Source organism: Triturus cristatus, chromosome 11, assembly GCF_964204655.1.
Source record: "Triturus cristatus chromosome 11, aTriCri1.1, whole genome shotgun sequence".
NCBI lineage: Eukaryota > Metazoa > Chordata > Amphibia > Caudata > Salamandridae > Triturus > Triturus cristatus.
In genome coordinates, this window is record NC_140594.1 from 1,146,026,996 (window position 1) to 1,146,044,449 (window position 17,454).

Sequence of the window (17,454 nt, forward strand, 5' to 3'; positions counted from 1 at the left end):
CAAACTAGAATTTGATCTGTATATCACTTTCAGACAGTTAGGCCTTTAAATAAAAAATTGTGTTTGATCACGGAGGTCGATGAAGCAGTGGTTGCAGAAAATTATTAATTCACTTGAGATGCCTTTTATACTGTATATATATGTGAATGTCTTCTGACCTTAGGAAAGCGAACCTCAGTGATTGTCTTGACATAGAATCCTAGATGTGAATGACATTAATATACATGCTCTGGGTGCCATTATCACACAGTAGAACTTGACTCCCTTCATCTGGGAAGAAATTTGTAATAGGCTTCCATTTTTTTTATTTTTAGCCAATTACACAGGGCCTGCATTTCGGGGCAAAGATTTTGCAAAGCTTTGTACCACTTCAGAATGTGTTAAAGATCATTACCATGCTGAGAAGAGAGAAATAATTCCTAGTTTTTATTTTTTCTGGAATTTCTCTTGGGAAAACATTTTATATGACTAATAACTCTTATTTTATTTTATTTCAGTACCCAACGTAACTAATACTTTAAGTATCTCTGATGTCTCCATCAATTCAATTTCTCTGAGCTGGCTACCACCGACTGGCAACAAAAGCTTCTATTTAGTGCAAGTTTTAGGAAATCCTGCCTCAAATGTGACAACTTCCATTGAAAATGTGTCCATCACAAATTTAATACCTGGAAATACCTACATATTTTTAGTCTCAGCTGTGTCTGGAAATGGCATATTGGGGAAAAGCAGCACAATATCCGAATTCACAGGTGAGCATGTTTTTCAGTAGAATAATTGGGGAAACCTGCTATTTTAGCTATAATATCAATGTTTCTGAAGTTAACAAAGTAGTATACCAGGAGCTGAGATATGTTTCAGTTTCAACAATCAGACACCCCTCCTTGTCATTGTCTTCAAATATCATAATCATTATATACTACTTGTTTTAGGTTTTTGGAGATTTCAGACCCTTAAATTCTATCTCATATGGACACTTATTTTGAAACTTTTACATGAGAATATTTTACAAAGCATGAAAAGCTGGAGTCTAAGTTTCCAATTTAGATTTGAAAAATATGCACTAATATTTTTATTCACAACAAATAGGAAGGACAGTGCAGAATTGAGCTCTTTTAATAATGTTCTGTTTGAGCAAATTTCTAAAATCACACATCGCTGCAGTACTCATGGGAAGCCTAAGCTTGTCATAGATGTTCATGAGCTATCACATGAATATGTAACATCCAAGTGGAATTCCAGTCGGTATGGATTTTAACATGATGAAATGTGACAGAAATGTGCATTTGGAAAATGTTCATTTGTACCGGGTGTATCCATTTCACCACACCCTTATTAAAGCATGTATGTGTCTCTCAACAGTCCCAACCTAAAAACTCACTAACCCTAGACATCAATAAATATCAAGGCGTGTAAAGGGTATAAGTATTGACTGGTTGGTCAACTAAATTACTCCCATTACCCAATTCCTTCTATTACAATTGCTCATTGGAAGATATACCAAGTTTACAAATCTCCTTTTGTTTGGTAAAAAAAATGCTCATCCTGATATTATAAATCACAGCAGGAAATTTGATCTTGCAAATGAAATGTTTGTGCATCAACATTGGCCTGAATTGCTTACTTTAGGTCTGCAGTGACTACAATTGCCCCTTCTTGCACAACTGGTGTTTTGAGCAAATGTGTTTTTTTCTGTGAATTGATGTATTACACAGTATTATGATTGGCATATTGTTTCTGGTAAATACATAGCCTTTGTCAGCAACTACCTGACTTGATTACCCTTATGAACATTTAAATCCTTTGAGTTTTTTATTCAAATTGGCAGCTTAATATGGATTCACTAGATGTAGTAGTGAGGGAAAACAGATGCCCTGTCCTGTAAGTACTCTTAAGCATAATACTATATTGATCTAGGGCCATTCTAAGGGAGCTTTAAAAATGTTGTCATTTAAGAGGGTGCAGCAGGAGGTATCTCGGAACTGGTGCTGCACTGAAGAATAGTAACCCAATGAAGGAAACGTTTTTCTTCTTAGTTATTGAAATGTGATCTATGTTTTGAAATGGCCGCATGGCTTCAGACAGCCCATTTTCCAACCCTAGGCTTGGAAATAGGAGGACAAGCCTGACTGATGATTAATCCTGGGCATAGTTTGCATAGTACATCTACACATAGCTACGCGAAGTACACTTTGAACTACGCTCAGCTATGCAAAAACTGCGTAGTGCGTAGCTGTTAGCACTGTGTGCTTGTCTGCTCTGAGCAATAATTGCAAACAGCATGTTAATGCATATAGTCATTTCACAAAAGTGAAAATGATAAATTAGCAAGCAGTGAGAGAGGTGATGATTTTGGGATCCTCCTTAACCTAGGGAGAGAACCAAGCAGATGCCTTGAAAACAAAGAGCACATCTTCTTGAACGATTCGGTGGTGGTCCCATCCTCTTAGGACCACCACCGAATCGTTCAAGAAGGTTCATGAAGCTTCATGAAAGGATTTGAATGCTTTTGCATTTGACTCGTGAGGGACATCTAGTAACGACTAGTGGAGCTGCTGCTTGATGTAATAATAATTTCAATGTTTTTGCATTTGACTCGTGAGGGACATCTAGTAACGACTAGTTGAACTGCAGCTGTTTGTAGAATTATTTTGATATTGGACACTATAATATTCACTGCCCACTGCTAATCTCATCCCATAATGCTTTGCAGGGCCTTTGGTTGTGATTGTATTTTTGCCCATAACTGTGCTTGGGGTGGTCCTAGGAAGAAGGGACCACCACTGAATCGTTCACCAGCATGATATGCTCTCTGTGTTCAAGGCATCTGCTTCGTCCTCCCCCTAGGTTAGGTCGGAACCCCAAAATCATCACCTCTCTCATTGCCTAATATTTTCATTCACAGTTAACTTTTGTGAATTGGTTATATGCTTTTTAGCATGTTAAATTGCTTTATCAAAACATTTGTGGGTATTGTTGATATTGTTGTTACACTACGTGTTGTAGCACAATTTTTGCACTGACATGTAGCTCAGTTTTTGCACTGTGCTACGTCCTTTTTGCGTAGCAGTGCAAACTACTCATGCTCCGTGAGCCTTTTGTAGTTCTAAATTAACTACTAATGCATCACGATCACTCCTTAGATGTTGAATTACCTTCATATACAAAACTTTCTTCTAAAACTCAAAATTCATAAGGCCTAAGTTTTGTATATGAAGGTAATTTAACATCTAAGGAGTGATCGTGATGCTTTAGTAGTTAATTTTTTTAACTACCAACTACAAGCACAAATGGAAAAACCATCTTCACAGAAGGTGTTCAATCCAACAACAAAAGGGCAGTAAAGTGGAGTTTGGGAATTTGCCATAGATTGGCACTTTATCTAATGGAAAGCCAGCTGATAATCTAAATGCTGTACTGTTAGCAGAGACAGGTGAAGATGAAATAATCCTAGAATTATTTGAGCAAGTGATTTTGAAGGCCTCTATATTCTCAACAACCTCAAAACCATACAGGAGAAGAAGAATTATTAGCAGTTACAAATGATTCAACATGAAATGTTTGAAAAGAAATGTAATTTCTCTGCTAGTAGAAAAGCAAAGGATGCTTTAGAGCAGTGGTACTTCACCTTTTGACTTCTTTGGACCTCATTTAATCATTACTGGAATCCCGGTTCCCTAACTAAATCATTATTGGGATCCCAGGACCCACACTGAGTCATTACTGGTAGCCAATGTGCATTCCGATGATTTGAACCACAAAACAATATACAAAAATACAGAAACAAATAGACAAATGATTAAATATTTTATTTAATTCACAAATATAAAACAAATTGTATTTTAATGGGAATGTTTTCTAAATTCATTAATGCGACCCTTCATCCATACTATATATTTTTTGATGTACATGCACTGCTGCCATGTATCAATCTGAGGATGCCAACTCTAATTTTTAGCCACCGGTTTTAAATCCCTTGACATTTACTAAAGGTTTTTACATTTAAAATGTTGCTTCTTTATTTATATGCACTTTATTAATCTGTTATTAATATTTAATGTTGCTGAACCACTGAGCAGGTGTTGCAGACAAATAGTGGTCCCTGGACTACCCTAAAGACTGCTTTAGAGTCCCTACCAAAACTTATAACTAGGAAAAAGCTATTATGGAATGAGCTGCACATAACAATACCTAAAAATAAGGGTTAACAAATACTAGCATCATTTTGAAGCAAATGCAGGAGGCAGAGAAGCTGGTCAACTTACTGATGCTATCACTATGGCATGTCAGGAAGGAAGCGTTGACTCTAATATTTATCTGTCAGTATTATCCCAGAGGTACAGAGAGCTATCATGTGCCAAAAAACATATTAAGCCCCTGTCCCACATATTGTCCTTGTGGGCATGTATCATGCAGAACATACATTGTGAGCACATGTTTTAACAAAGATTTTCAATGTAGAGGTGGTATCAAATTCTATATCCCTCTTTTGGTGGTCAGGTATTATTGCTTCCCTATACAAGAAGGGTAGCAGGGAATCCAGCCATTAAAAGGCAAACCTCTTTATTAGTTTGAGCCGGCAATATGTTCAACCGAGTCCTGCTTCATCACTTTCAGAGGTTGGACCTTGTCATACAACAGCCTAGTGGATGGAAAGTCAGCTTTAGGTGGGGACTGGGAACTGTTGACCAATCAATTTGGATGCAAATATGCAGGAGCAAAAGATTTCCTTAATATTCAGCATTTGTAGATCTAAATTCAAAATGTGTTCCTGTCAAGAGGGTTAAATTATGGCATACATTATGGGGCTGATTTGCTGAAACCGATCCAGATCCCATGTTCCCAACCGAATCGTCCCCTGTTCCGAACGACCAAGTACGTTGCGAATATCTCGTCCGCGTTGACCAAATCGTTGCCAAACCTGATCCTGTCCTTAAGACTCGGTTGCAGCTGAATGGTACATTGCAATGGAGCCTGCTTCCGAACGAGCGACTACGATGCATGATTCGGACAGCCGTATTGACTTGGTTTTGCCAGGACAAAACGGCTGTCGGAAGTGGACTTTGGGGGGATGTAGCAGGCCCCCCTTCACCGAGGGCCCTTCGGATCAGTCCCATGAGGGTACCCATGGGTCCCCCTTTCAGGCCTTGCACAGTGTGGCAGGCACCAAGGGGTGCCCGCCACACGGTGCAGGCTTTTCCCCACCCACCCCTTTTTGCTATGGGAGCCTGTGCATGTGTACAGTATACAGGCTCTCATAGACTTCAATGGGAGTCTGAGCGAACTGAGTCCGTCACTATACGGATGCAGGGGAATCAAGAGACCACTTTTTGAAGCAATTGCTTAAGTCCATTAGGGGTTCCCTGGGAATGGGGTGGAACAAAGGCTTTGTAATACATACAGTTGTTTGCCTAGCTTGTATTTTAGCTCTGTTATTTTTCAGACTGTTCCTAAATTATGCTGTAGTCTAACTGGGGGCATCCAAACCTAGATGTTCCTAAGTTATGTAATATAACAAAACCCGCAAAGCTTTACTGATGATGACGTTCTGTTATCTCGGACTGCACAGATTGATTGATAGATTTTTGAATACTCCATCGAAAAGGACCTGATTGTAAATGTTTCAAAAACAGAATTAATATTAATGAAGTTCACTCCCCAACCAGACAATTTTTGGTGAGTAGACAACTCCCCAAAGGTGTGAGCAGTGTACACTACTTAGGTATACATTTTAAACAGAAACTAGACTGGCATCTGCATGCAGGGAAGGCTACCATTACAAGTAGGGAAACTACTAATGCGGCACCGAGAAGTAAACAAAAGATTGTCAGTCAACCATTTAGCATCCAAGTATGCAGATAAAAGTTGCTTGCTGCAGTTATACACGGTGCTGAACTTTGGAGTTGTAACAATGTAAAGAGTTTGCAAATAATTTAAATAAAGCTTTTCAAGTAAGATCTTTACATAGTTTAGGACCTGGTGTTGCCTTAGTGCCTCTGTTTCTAGGGTTAGACATCACTATAAAGCATTTTATAGCTTTTATGATGCAGTAAGACACAGGCTCCCGCTCCTCACTGGAAATGGATTTTACCTTTATTTAAGTGTTTCGCTGTAAAGAATTACATTGAAGCCTTTATGTTTCATTTCAGAGCAGAAGTAAATTGTATTTACTTTTTGATAGTATCTTGTATATTCTCTATTTGTTCTGGGAAAGGACTTCATAGATGCATTAATATTATCACTATTGTTGAAATATGATTTATTAATTTATATGTGTTTATTGAACCTGGACTTATGGTAGCTATCGGACATGGACCATTTTGCAGGGTCACCCACAGATTTTCGCCTCTGTTGCTGAACCCGTTTTTGATGGAATAAAGACTGTGTGCACTTTCCCAACTAATCACTGGTAGCATGCTTGTGCACTCTCCCTAAAACTTGGTACAATTGGCATATCTGAATGGTACCATTAATTTACTTATATGTCCCTGATAGATGGTACTACATATACCCAGGACCTGTAAATTTAATGCTACTAGTGGGCCTGTAGCACTCATTGAGCCACCCACAGAACTGCCACTTTAAACATGTATCAGGCCTGTCACTACACCTTATAGTGCAGTTTTGAAATCTGGTAACTATTTTTGCCAGGCCAAAACCTTCTTGTATAACACATATGTCACCCCTGAGGTAGGCTATAAAGGCTCATAAGGTAGGGTGCCTTGTATTTGATACGTAGGGCATGTGTACTTAGGTTTTACACTTCCTGGTACCGAAAACTCCTAAAGTTGTGTTTCACTGCTGTTAGGCCTATCTCTCCTAAAGCCTAACACTGGGTTACCTTATTACAGTTAATAAAGGGTAACTTTCGATTTAGAGCAGATACAAAAAACTACTGATAACACTAAAATAAATTGTAATTTAAAATCCTCTTCAATGATGAAGTTGGATTTTAAGTTAAAATTCTGAAAATTCCACTTTTAGAAAGTTGGCGTTTTTCTGTCCTAATCAGTTGTGCCTTTCTGTCACTCTCCTGGATCACATGACTATGACTGGACCAGGGTAGCAGGAAGAACAGGAGATTTCCGTACACAAAGGCTGCCACCAAGTTTAAACGTGGGACCTTCATAACGAATCTTCAGAACTCTCCTGGGCCTGTGAATGATTGAGAAGGACTTGCCTGCTACCGGAATGACTGCCTTGATGCTTGAAGAACTGCCTTGCTGTCCAAAAGAAGGAAGATTGTGCCTGCTAGCCTTGATACTAGGCTACCCAGAGTGACTCCGAGGGTCAATTTTGTTGTGTCACAACAAGCTTTCAGAGACCCCCCTTGCAACTACACAGAAGACCAGCTGCAACTGGCCCTGCCCTCAATGCTTGAGCCCTGCTGCTGGCCTCTATTGGAGTGAGTCCTGATCCCCAAGAGGTGCCAACAAGGTACTGGATCCTTATCTGGCATCAGTGAGAGCTGCTCTGTTGCTTAAACAGAGTCTCTGGCTCAGCTCTACAATGTTTGCTTTCATACCCACGGGTGACACTTAGTTCAAACCACCAGTGCCAAATGTAAAAGGTGGTGTCAATGCTTTGGGTTACTAACTGAGCACTAATAATCCAAATGATGATTCAGGCCCAAGGCCTTGATCTCCTGTGCTGCTGCACTGCTCTGCATACTCCCCATTTTTCTGAGTGCTGCTTTTCCCTTGTTTTTTACTGCTTTCTCCTTTTTTTACCTCTGTTTTCTGAGAGTTTACTCCTACTTTTGCCTAGTTTTGCACTGCTTTCTCCTTCCTTCCCCCTCATTTTCCTGCCCCTGTTTTTCACAGGTTCTCCTTGTTATTTTCTCATTTGCTGCTACCACCTGCAGCCTGTTTTCCTGCCTCCCACCTAGTGCCGCCACCACCTCCCAGTGCCGCCACCACCTCCCAGTGCCCCTCCCTCCTCCCAGGACCTACTCAATGGAGGCAGCAGTGCAACCCCTTTGAGAAGGACCCAGGCCCAGCTCTCCAGTGCTGCTTCACCACTTTTCTTCCTCCCCATTTTTCTGAGTGCTTTCTCCTGCTTTTGCCTTGTTTTTTACTACTTTTCCTTCCTTTCTCCTCATTTTTCCACGGGGCATTTTCCTGCCCTTGTTTTTCACAGCTTCTCCCTGTGTTTTTCTTATTTGCTGCTACCACCTGCAGCCTGTTTTCCAGCCTCCCACCTAGTGCCGCCGCCCCCTCCCAGCGCCCCTCCCTCCTCCCAGGACCTACTCAATGGAGGCAGCAGTGCAACCCCTTTGAGTAGGCCCCAGGCCCAGCTCTCCCGTACTGCTGCACCTCTCTGCTTCCACTCAATTTTTCTGAGTGTTTTCTCCTGCTTACACCTCAACCATGCTTTCTCCTTCCTTTCCCATCTTTTTCCTGAGTGCTTTCTCTTGCTTTTACCTCAACCATTTGGTGCCTGCAGATTGAATCCTGGGTCACATGACTAAGTGTAGCTGGTAATTGGTCTTTGTGTATTGCTCCCATACAGTGACACAATAGAGGGATTATAGGCTCTTGGATGGCCATCAACTGGCTGGATGGGGGCTGGAGCTTGGCATAACAGCACTTGCAACTGCATGAGCTTTGTCCTGCCTTCATTCAAAGGACTTGTCACCACTCCGCTGTCTATGCAGCCAGAATGGCGCCAGGGCAGGGGAGGCAAGAAACTTAAAGGCAATTCTCTAGAACCTTCTCCTACTTCATAGGATGTACCAGGAATAAAAATAGGACCCTCAGACACACTCTTCAGTACGTCTGGACCTGTGGAAGACTCAGAAGCACTGCTGTGCTGCTCTGCAAGAAGGACTGCTACTCTGCTGCCCTGCTGCTTGAGTGGAAGAATTGGACCTGCATTTTGAACCCAGGACCACCAGAGTGACTCCAAGGGGTAGTTGGCTGGCCTCCTGATCAGAGCTTCGGGGCAGAAAAGGCTTCAACCAACTTGAACCCAGCACCTGGATTCTGTCTGCTGTGAGCCCTACACCTAAACTGGTGTCGCCCCAGTCCTGGACTCTTGGAATTGTGCCTGAAGGTGTTCTACCAGCCAAGATGTCATCCAAGCAGAACCGATGCAGCACGACAAATTGCAAGACTCCGAGCTAGAAGCAATGAGCAACCCATCGCCAAGCAGGACCTCTCATCGTCACCGCTCCTTGGACTCACCGCTGTGGGAAGCAACTCGTCTCGCATCACCGCCCATCAGAACTGCCGCTGTGTGACGCATTTCCAATGCAAAGCCTTGCGTCACTGCTGCTGCATGACACATTCTCAACGCAGGACTTCACATCGCTCCGCAACCAAGATTTTTTAAGGTACTCTGTTCAGCCTGCCTAAATATGCCCTTGTAAACAACCCGCGCTCCTTCATGTGTGGCCTGAATTTGTGACTTTGTCCCCGCCTGGTGCGACCAGATAACCAAGGTTTGCGCTTTGCATTTTTTGGCGCTATAGTTACTTTTATTTTCTAAATTGCAAATCTCTGGTTCTACTGATTGGACTTCTGTCATTTTGGTCTCAAATAATTTATTGTTTTACACTATTGTTCTAAATTGGTGTAGGATTTTTCTTGTTTTGTGTTTTCACTTTAATACTGTTTCAATTGGTGCATCAATACCTTACACATTGTATTTAAGTTCAGCCTGACTTATTTAGTGCCAAGCTACTAGAGGATTAAGCACAGGTTAATTTGGGGTTTGCTTCTGTTTCACTGACAAGAGTTGTGGTTGCTGCTTCAGTAGGGTTTAACCCCCCTCTGCCAGTAACCCAGTGTTCAACAACTTAAAAAATCCACTATCTCTGGTACTACTCATTGGATTGTTTGCATTCTGGTATTATTATATTTAACAAAATGTACTCTATTTTCCTAAATTGGTTTGGGATTTTCCTTGTGTTGTGCTTTCACTTTATTGCTGCTTGTGTGCAGCACAAACACTTTACACATTGCCTCTAAGTTAAGCCAGATTGCGTTTGTGCCAAGCTACCAAAGTGTTAAGCACAGGTTAATATGTGTGGGTCACAGCAACAAGGATTGCGGTTGTTGCCTGAGTGGGGATTCCACCCCTCCTCAACCAATAATCACATTTCTTAAAATAATTAAGTATAATTTAACACTAATATGAATGTTGTGTGTGTGTTTCTGTGTGCATGTGCATGTATTAGCATGTTCTTCCCTAAACCTCACCTTAAAGTTCCCTAAACCCCTGCCATTCCCCTTGGTGTGCAAATACTGCCTCCTGTGGTTAAACAGTCCTGAATGTGTGAAGGAAACCTATGCTGTGGACCTGTTCTTGCAGTGTGTCCTTGCTGTTTATTTCCTCCATTAGTCCTGCTTCAGAGTTCATACATATTGTCAAATTAGTAGATAGGGAAGAGGGTCAAACTGCTTCTTGCTGTAAAGGTTATACACTTAATTATAGCCACACACGTATTAAAAGCTGATACATTGATTTTAAGTACTCCCAATCCTGTCAAAAGGGAACAGAGTAATATGATCAAAAAGTGATTGCCCCTGTGTTTGACACAATTAGACCAAATGGGGGGCTAGGGTTAAAAATCATCTCTCCTAATGCCATATGTCTAACTATTCCACTAGACCACAGCTGGATGGCAGTGATTTGGACAGCAAGGCCAAGAATTACATTTCACATAGACCCTGTCCAGCTTTAGAATAAAACTTTGATTCTCAGTACTTAGGTGAATTGATAAAGCTGAGATTAAATGACACATATCCTGGTTGCATGGCTAAAACATACATAGAGGAGCAAGGATAAAATATACTCAGTGCACCAGGGTCACCTCCTTTGATGAAGTGAGAAAGCAGAGTTTGAAATTCAGGCATTCCACAAAGTCCCTGATAAGCTTGGAAATGACTTCTCCTGCATTGCCCTCTGATGCACTCCTTAAAACCCACAAAGAAGTGTGGAAATGAGAGCACAGGAACTGCTTATACCTTGTATGCATGATAATATGAAGCATATGACGAGTTATGTAAACTTATTACTGACCTGTAAATGTGGAGTTGGCAAAGAGGAGTGACTGTAAAATGTAAATATCACCACCAAAATGGGAGGGGCAAAGGAAAGAAATGACAAAGGGACACAGAAAGGTTTAAAAAATACAAGAATGCCTATAAAGAAGTGTAAGTCGGAGTAAAATATTCAAGGACTGCATCAGCATTAACTCAAATAGTCCAACCAGGCTCCAATGTTTCCAGCCTTGAAACATGTCACACTCCTAACCAGCCTGAGCACAGGAACTGCACACATCTTGCTGGTCACACTTTAAGATAAAATATGCGCATTGGACACAGACAGTGTCCTCATGGTGTTCACTTTCCATAGGCCATATTACTGCCTATGGATTACTGCTCTTGTGGCTTCAGAGTTTGAGTGAGGAAAGTCAATTAATATGTATTTTTTCCTTTCAGTTAATGGACGGATTTCTCTATCTTTACAATTTTCTACAAATCTCCCTGAAAATGAAAGAAAAGCATACATTTTATCACAGGTAAGAAACTGTTATGCGGTATGTACATTTACACAGTATGTCGGTGCTAAAGAAGGAACAAAGGGGCTTTTTTATGAGGATGTGCTACGGTGCAGCGCAGCAAGTCACTTTGCTGCCCTGTGCTGCATCACAGGGAAAGGGCAGGACTGCAGGGTGTTTGAAAGAATACTGTGCATTCCTGTGCTTGTCTCTGCACTGCCACCATTGTGGCTGCCTAGGGTCAATGCAGACACTCTTGCACCATGGGGCAAGGGTGCCTGTGTTGTGTGCAGGATTGTTTTTGTGCAGGAAGGGTCACTTTACTGGCACAAAAACAATCCTGAAAGGCACATTCCTTCATCTTTGTGTGCTGCAGAATTCAGCACACATAGAAAGAGGATAGAAATTGGAAGACATTAGGATATTTCTCTTCGTTATGCCTCCCCTGGGAAGGCGTATCTTTTTGGCGCATTCCCAGGTTTACCAGTTCTGGTAATTCTGGGACTGCATCAACAACCATGGGAGTTGCATGGGAACACCCATGCAATGCCAGTGGAACACATTTCCAGGGCAGAGTAATGCAACACAGCCATTCGGGATACATGTTCTTACTCCAGATTTCTGAAGCCACTCAGGGCAGTGCAACAGGACTCATAAATATTGCCCCCTGTGATATTCGTGCTGTTTTCTGAAGGCCAACAGCCCTATCATGATGTGCTCTGCTGGTGCAAAGCTGAGCCCCCCACTTGTTTTAATGCAGTGTGCATTGTGAAGTCATTTAACCTAATAATTCTCTAGGTTTGTGCTTTATTTTATTTATCACAGCTCAGAGAGGAAAACCTTGCTCACTAAAATGTACTGTCTAATAACAAGGCCCATACTCAAAGAAATAACTGGTTAAATTAATCCATTTAAATGCATTGCAATGTAGATGTGGGTCTTGAACAGATGCCTCACCTTTCATTTTTTTCAATTTAAATAAATGCACTCACACTTTGAGAAAACAATTTATGAACATTGTTTTAAGCAGAAAGCCTAATCTACAGAAATTTCAGAGGCAAAAAAAATGTGCTTTCTCTTTTTCAATCATAGATTTTATTTATAGTATCACTCTGATCAGTAGTCTCAGCACCCCACATGAAAATGTAAGAAAGAAAGAAGGAAACAAAGAAAGAAACAAACAAAAAAGAAACAAAGAATACTCTCCACTATCCTGCAGGTTCTTTGTCCAGTAATGGATTTTATGAGGCAGTCCAACAAGTGCGCACGCACCAGTCGTACTTACTTAGGGGCGGATTTACCATTCTTTCATGCAACGCCTCAGAGCAAGGAAACTGCATTGCGTGAAAGGAAGGGAGCAGAAATGCTCCATATTTACAAAAATATAGAGCATTTCTGAGCTCTCCTTCTGCATCTGCACCATGTGCTTCCTAATGCCAAAGCAGGCACTCTTGCACCATATTTCTAGAGTGTCTGCCTTATGGGTAGGATTGTTTTTGAGCATGAAGGGACATATTCCTCTTTCTATGTGTGATGTAATATGCAGCACACATGGAAAGTGGAATTAACATCAGAGAAATAAAGCTACATCTCCTTGTAACTCCTCTGTCAGGTGCAATCCCAGGTATACAGTTCTTCGGAAATCAGAGTTTGCATCAAAATACATGGGTAGATCCATGCGAAAATGCACTATTTTCGTTGTTCTGCATTTGCACTTTGAACCTGATTAGGAGTAAGGCAGAGTGTAATTACCCTATGGTATTCTGCTCTGTCTTTTGTTCCCTCACCCATTTCTCCAGTTGATGGAACATGAAACATCATTTTACAAGCTGGTAATTCAGCCTGGTAAAATTGCAAGAGGCTTTAGCTGCACCAACAGCAAAGTCTCGTCATCTCATCCTTGACAAAGTTTTTATGCAATGTTCCTCCACCGCAAAAAACATTCTTCCCTTTCCATCCTTTACCCTCACTGCTTCCTTCTTCTCCTCTCTCCTGCAGGAAAGACACTGTTCATATTTAGCACCCAAAGAGCATCACACCTCCTGCATAAGGAATGCCTTGAGGAACTCCATATTGTAGTTCTGTGTCTGCACAGTTATGCCTCATTCCAAGGGGTCTGATTCATATTAGCTGGACCTCCACATAGAAGCAATGCTAGGTAGCAGAAATTCAGGCCGCTGGGAATCTCTGTTAATATATAAAAGGGCCTTTCCATGCATACATTACTAGTGGCCCAAAGCATATTTCTCTTTCCTCTTATTTATTCCTCTTATTTATATCTCTATTCCTGTGTTGTTGGACTTGGGTAAACAGATATCTTCCTCAACTAAAATGTCAATTGTTTTCTTTGTTTCAGCTGCAACAGAAGTTAAAAGATCGATTTCTACATGAGAAATTCACCTTACTCTGGAAAAAAGAGTCTGAGAAGTAACAAGAAACTTCATATGGATGCACTACAAAATATGAAGGGCCAAGCTCATTGCTTTGCACTGTTACCTGGTGGATCTGTGCTTGACTGGAAGGAGATGTTCCTATGATGGCACCACCCACATGAAGTGTTATGAAGAACCCTTTACAGGGGCTTCCAGCTACATCCACTTCCCATGTGTCCACATGCTGCAACCAACAGGACTGCAAACTCAGGCAAAAATCCCAAAGAGCACCGGAGGTGGAAGCGCCTTCTCTTCAGGCAATGGCTGGAGTATGAAAAAGGGGGACAATGCTAGAAAGCACTGCAAGAACCCTGGTGGTTTTCAGGAAGCTCTGACTTTAGAGATGTTGTGCACGGAGCCTACACTGACCATGGAGAAGGTTATGTTTTCCCAAGGACCCAGCAGAAAAGGGACACCTCAACTGAAATCAATTAGCAAATCACATCAAAAGCTATTGAAACTTGCTGTTCACAAAGCAAGGAAGCTGTGAACTATATGTGCACTTATTAATGTGCAATGTGGTTATGAAATCTTGAATGCTGATGTTATAGGGGAGTGCCTCTGTGCTGGTGTTAATACAGTGTTACCTCCCTGGAGCATGGATTAACTTATTCTTATGTAAAGTGTGCCTGTGTGTTAGGAAGTCAACCTTTTGCCCTGTTCACCCCCATTTCTTTGTTGAATGATAATGGTCGTAACTGACTCTGAATGTACCATAGGCTCTACTAACCAGGCCCAGGTCCAGTGCTATTTTTAAAAAGGTACATGTTTGGGGTACACATACAATTGCCAATGAAAGCCCCTATGAGTCCCTCGTAGGTAAGAGGGCCAGGGGGTGCAATCTACCTATAAGTCCCTAGTATATAATGGGGCATGGAAGATAAGAGGTCCAGCAGATTTGATACACTTTCTTTAAGAAGGACTAAGGAGTGGATTCCATTGCAATCTACAGGTTAACAGAGCCCACCTGCATTATCTCCACCAAGAGTCTCCATCCTGGAGTTCGTACAGTCGGCCTTGCAGTCTGTCTTTAAAAGTAAATTCTCACAATTGGTATTGGCAGACCCTATAAGTCCCTAGTACATAGTAGGGCTAGGGAGTTCAAACTACCCATAAGTTCTGACTATAAAATAGGGCGTAGAAGTTAAGAGGTCCAGCAGATTCCCTGCACTTTCATGGGTGTCTGCTGTCATTTTAAAGGCTGGCCTTGTAGACTGTCTTTGAAAGTAAATTGTGTGCAAACTCGACTTTGGTGGTATGGGCAATTTAAAAGTGATAAACTACCTTATGTTTTAAATATTAGGCTCCCCTAAGTTCTCCCCTAGGTGTTTCAGGGGTGGGGGGCATTTAACTATAACAAAGGACCTTATAAAAGATGTTTAAGATGCCCTGGTGAGGAAAAAACAGCTCATTTCATTTTTCCCCATCCTAGATACTTAGCTCAATATGCAGACATTGCAATATTTTATCTAGGTGTATCTATTGCTAGGTAGGGACTAAATATCATCCAAGGAAATAGAAGACTGGCATTGATAAATTCAATAACTTGCCACTGTTGAATTTATCAGAACTGGCACAGATGGGAAATTATAGAACTTTGTCTTCTGTAAGCCAAAATCTGGACTTCTACTGGTCTCTGCTGATTGGTCAGCCTTAGCAGGTTTAGGCAGGCTGCTTTGATTAGGTGATAAGTGCTGCACAATCTGGTACTACAGCCCCTGGGACTGTGCCTTGCTTCAAGAAGGATTAAGGAGTGAACTCCCTGAAAGCTACAGGTTAGCAGAGCCCACCTGCATCATCTCCACCAAGAGTCTCCATCCTAGAGTTCGTACAGTGGGCTTTTAGGGTTTTTGCCAGGTGAATTGTGTGAATTGTAGTCCAGACATCCCAGAGACCATCTAGGAGATTCCAGACCTTTGAATTGGTGTGGTGTTTAGGACACTTGGAACTTACAAGGATACCTTCAAGAAGCACCTCCTAAAGTTTGGAGAACTATGGAGGACTTTTGTGAAAACTCTGCATGACTTTACCGACCCAAAGTCAAGAGTGAAGTCGACTACCTTCAACTGCAACCCGGCCAGGATTTCAGGTTTGTCCCGCTGACAGCTCCAGAGCTCCAGACTTCCAGGATTTGACTGGGGCCTCCCAGAAAGACAAGCTGGCAAACTCTCATCAAATCTGTCACACTGTGGAGGGTGAAGCGACTTCGAATGAAAAAACTCCAGAAACGTTTTTGTGTGCTGTGTCTTACTTATTTGATATATTGGTGTTTTTGAATTATTTACACTCCTGTCTCCTAAGTTATGCCTGACTGCTCACTGTCAGCTAGCAAAGGTTGAGCAAGAGGTTAATTTACGGACACCTTTACTGGACCTCATACCATTTTGGTGTCCTTATTTCTAGTGGTAGGTGCATACAGACTCCTAGCAATAACCCACTTTCCAACACTGTGGTTAGTTGACCTGTGTGGAGTGGAAATGCATTGATCATGTAGAATTTCACCCTAAAACTCAGAATGCTTTGCCTAAGTTTTGATGCAAATATTAAACCCTGTAGGATTTGTAGCTATGATTCATCCAAACTAATTTTGTGTTAGGCATTGACTCATACATTAGAGTTTGCAAACCATTGTGCCACCGCTTTCTTGACTACTAATAATAATCTATACTCAGCCTAACCACCACAGTTATTGAGAACCTCACCCTGCAGTGCCTTTTATCTCAAATGATATCACTGCCCTGTCCTAGTGTCCTTGGCCCATAAACTAACCACATCCCCTAAAACCAGAAGCCTCTCATTTGTGTAAAAACAATGTCCCAGAAATATTAATTCTAACACCAGACAGTTTTGTTCTTAAATATTCCTACACCAGTCTTTCAAATGCCTTTTCAGAGCATTGCTAAATACACTCTAGCTAGGATGAGTTGTGCCCTGCACATAATGTCAAAGTACACTGCACAAGTTATATGTTAACAACACAGTCTTCAGCTAGAGTTCAAGTTTATTCATGGGCCAGAACTCTGAGGAGGTCCACACAAATCAAGTTAAGACAAAAGGCACTTTTCCATTAAAACATTGGAGTAGAAAAATTAATAACATTCATTTAAGGCATACAAATATGAACATCACTGATTCAGTATAAAAGCAATATAAATTTAAGAAACATTTCAAAAAGTAACAAATTCAACAGCAAAATAATTTGTTAGTGGTATCGTTTAAATCTGTAAGACTTCCGACAATGATCGCACCAATAATTTCAGAAAGATAGGTCTCATCCTTTTGCGGCAGTGCAATATAAGAGCAGGGAGATAAATAAGACACGATTCAAGTCTTGAACACCACTCTGACAAAAATTACAAATTTCAGAGGTTCTATACCATTTGGATGCAACACAGTTTAAAGGCAACATATCCAATTGCAACAGTGTCCAAAAACGTCTAACCCCGTAGTAGGGCATATTGCATGCTACATACAGTTGCACTTTTTTCATTAAAATTGTGTCTTTTATCCTTTTGT

General features: G+C 41.3%; 1 long non-coding RNA gene across 1 annotated transcript; it reads left to right on the forward strand.

Moving 5' to 3' along the window:
• Positions 1 to 523: 523 nt before the first annotated feature.
• Positions 524 to 16,889, forward strand: LOC146788604 (uncharacterized). Its single transcript, XR_014970876.1, has 3 exons — positions 524 to 752; positions 11,448 to 11,527; positions 13,863 to 16,889. It is a non-coding gene; the product is annotated as an uncharacterized LOC146788604 (long non-coding RNA).
• Positions 16,890 to 17,454: the final 565 nt, after the last annotated feature.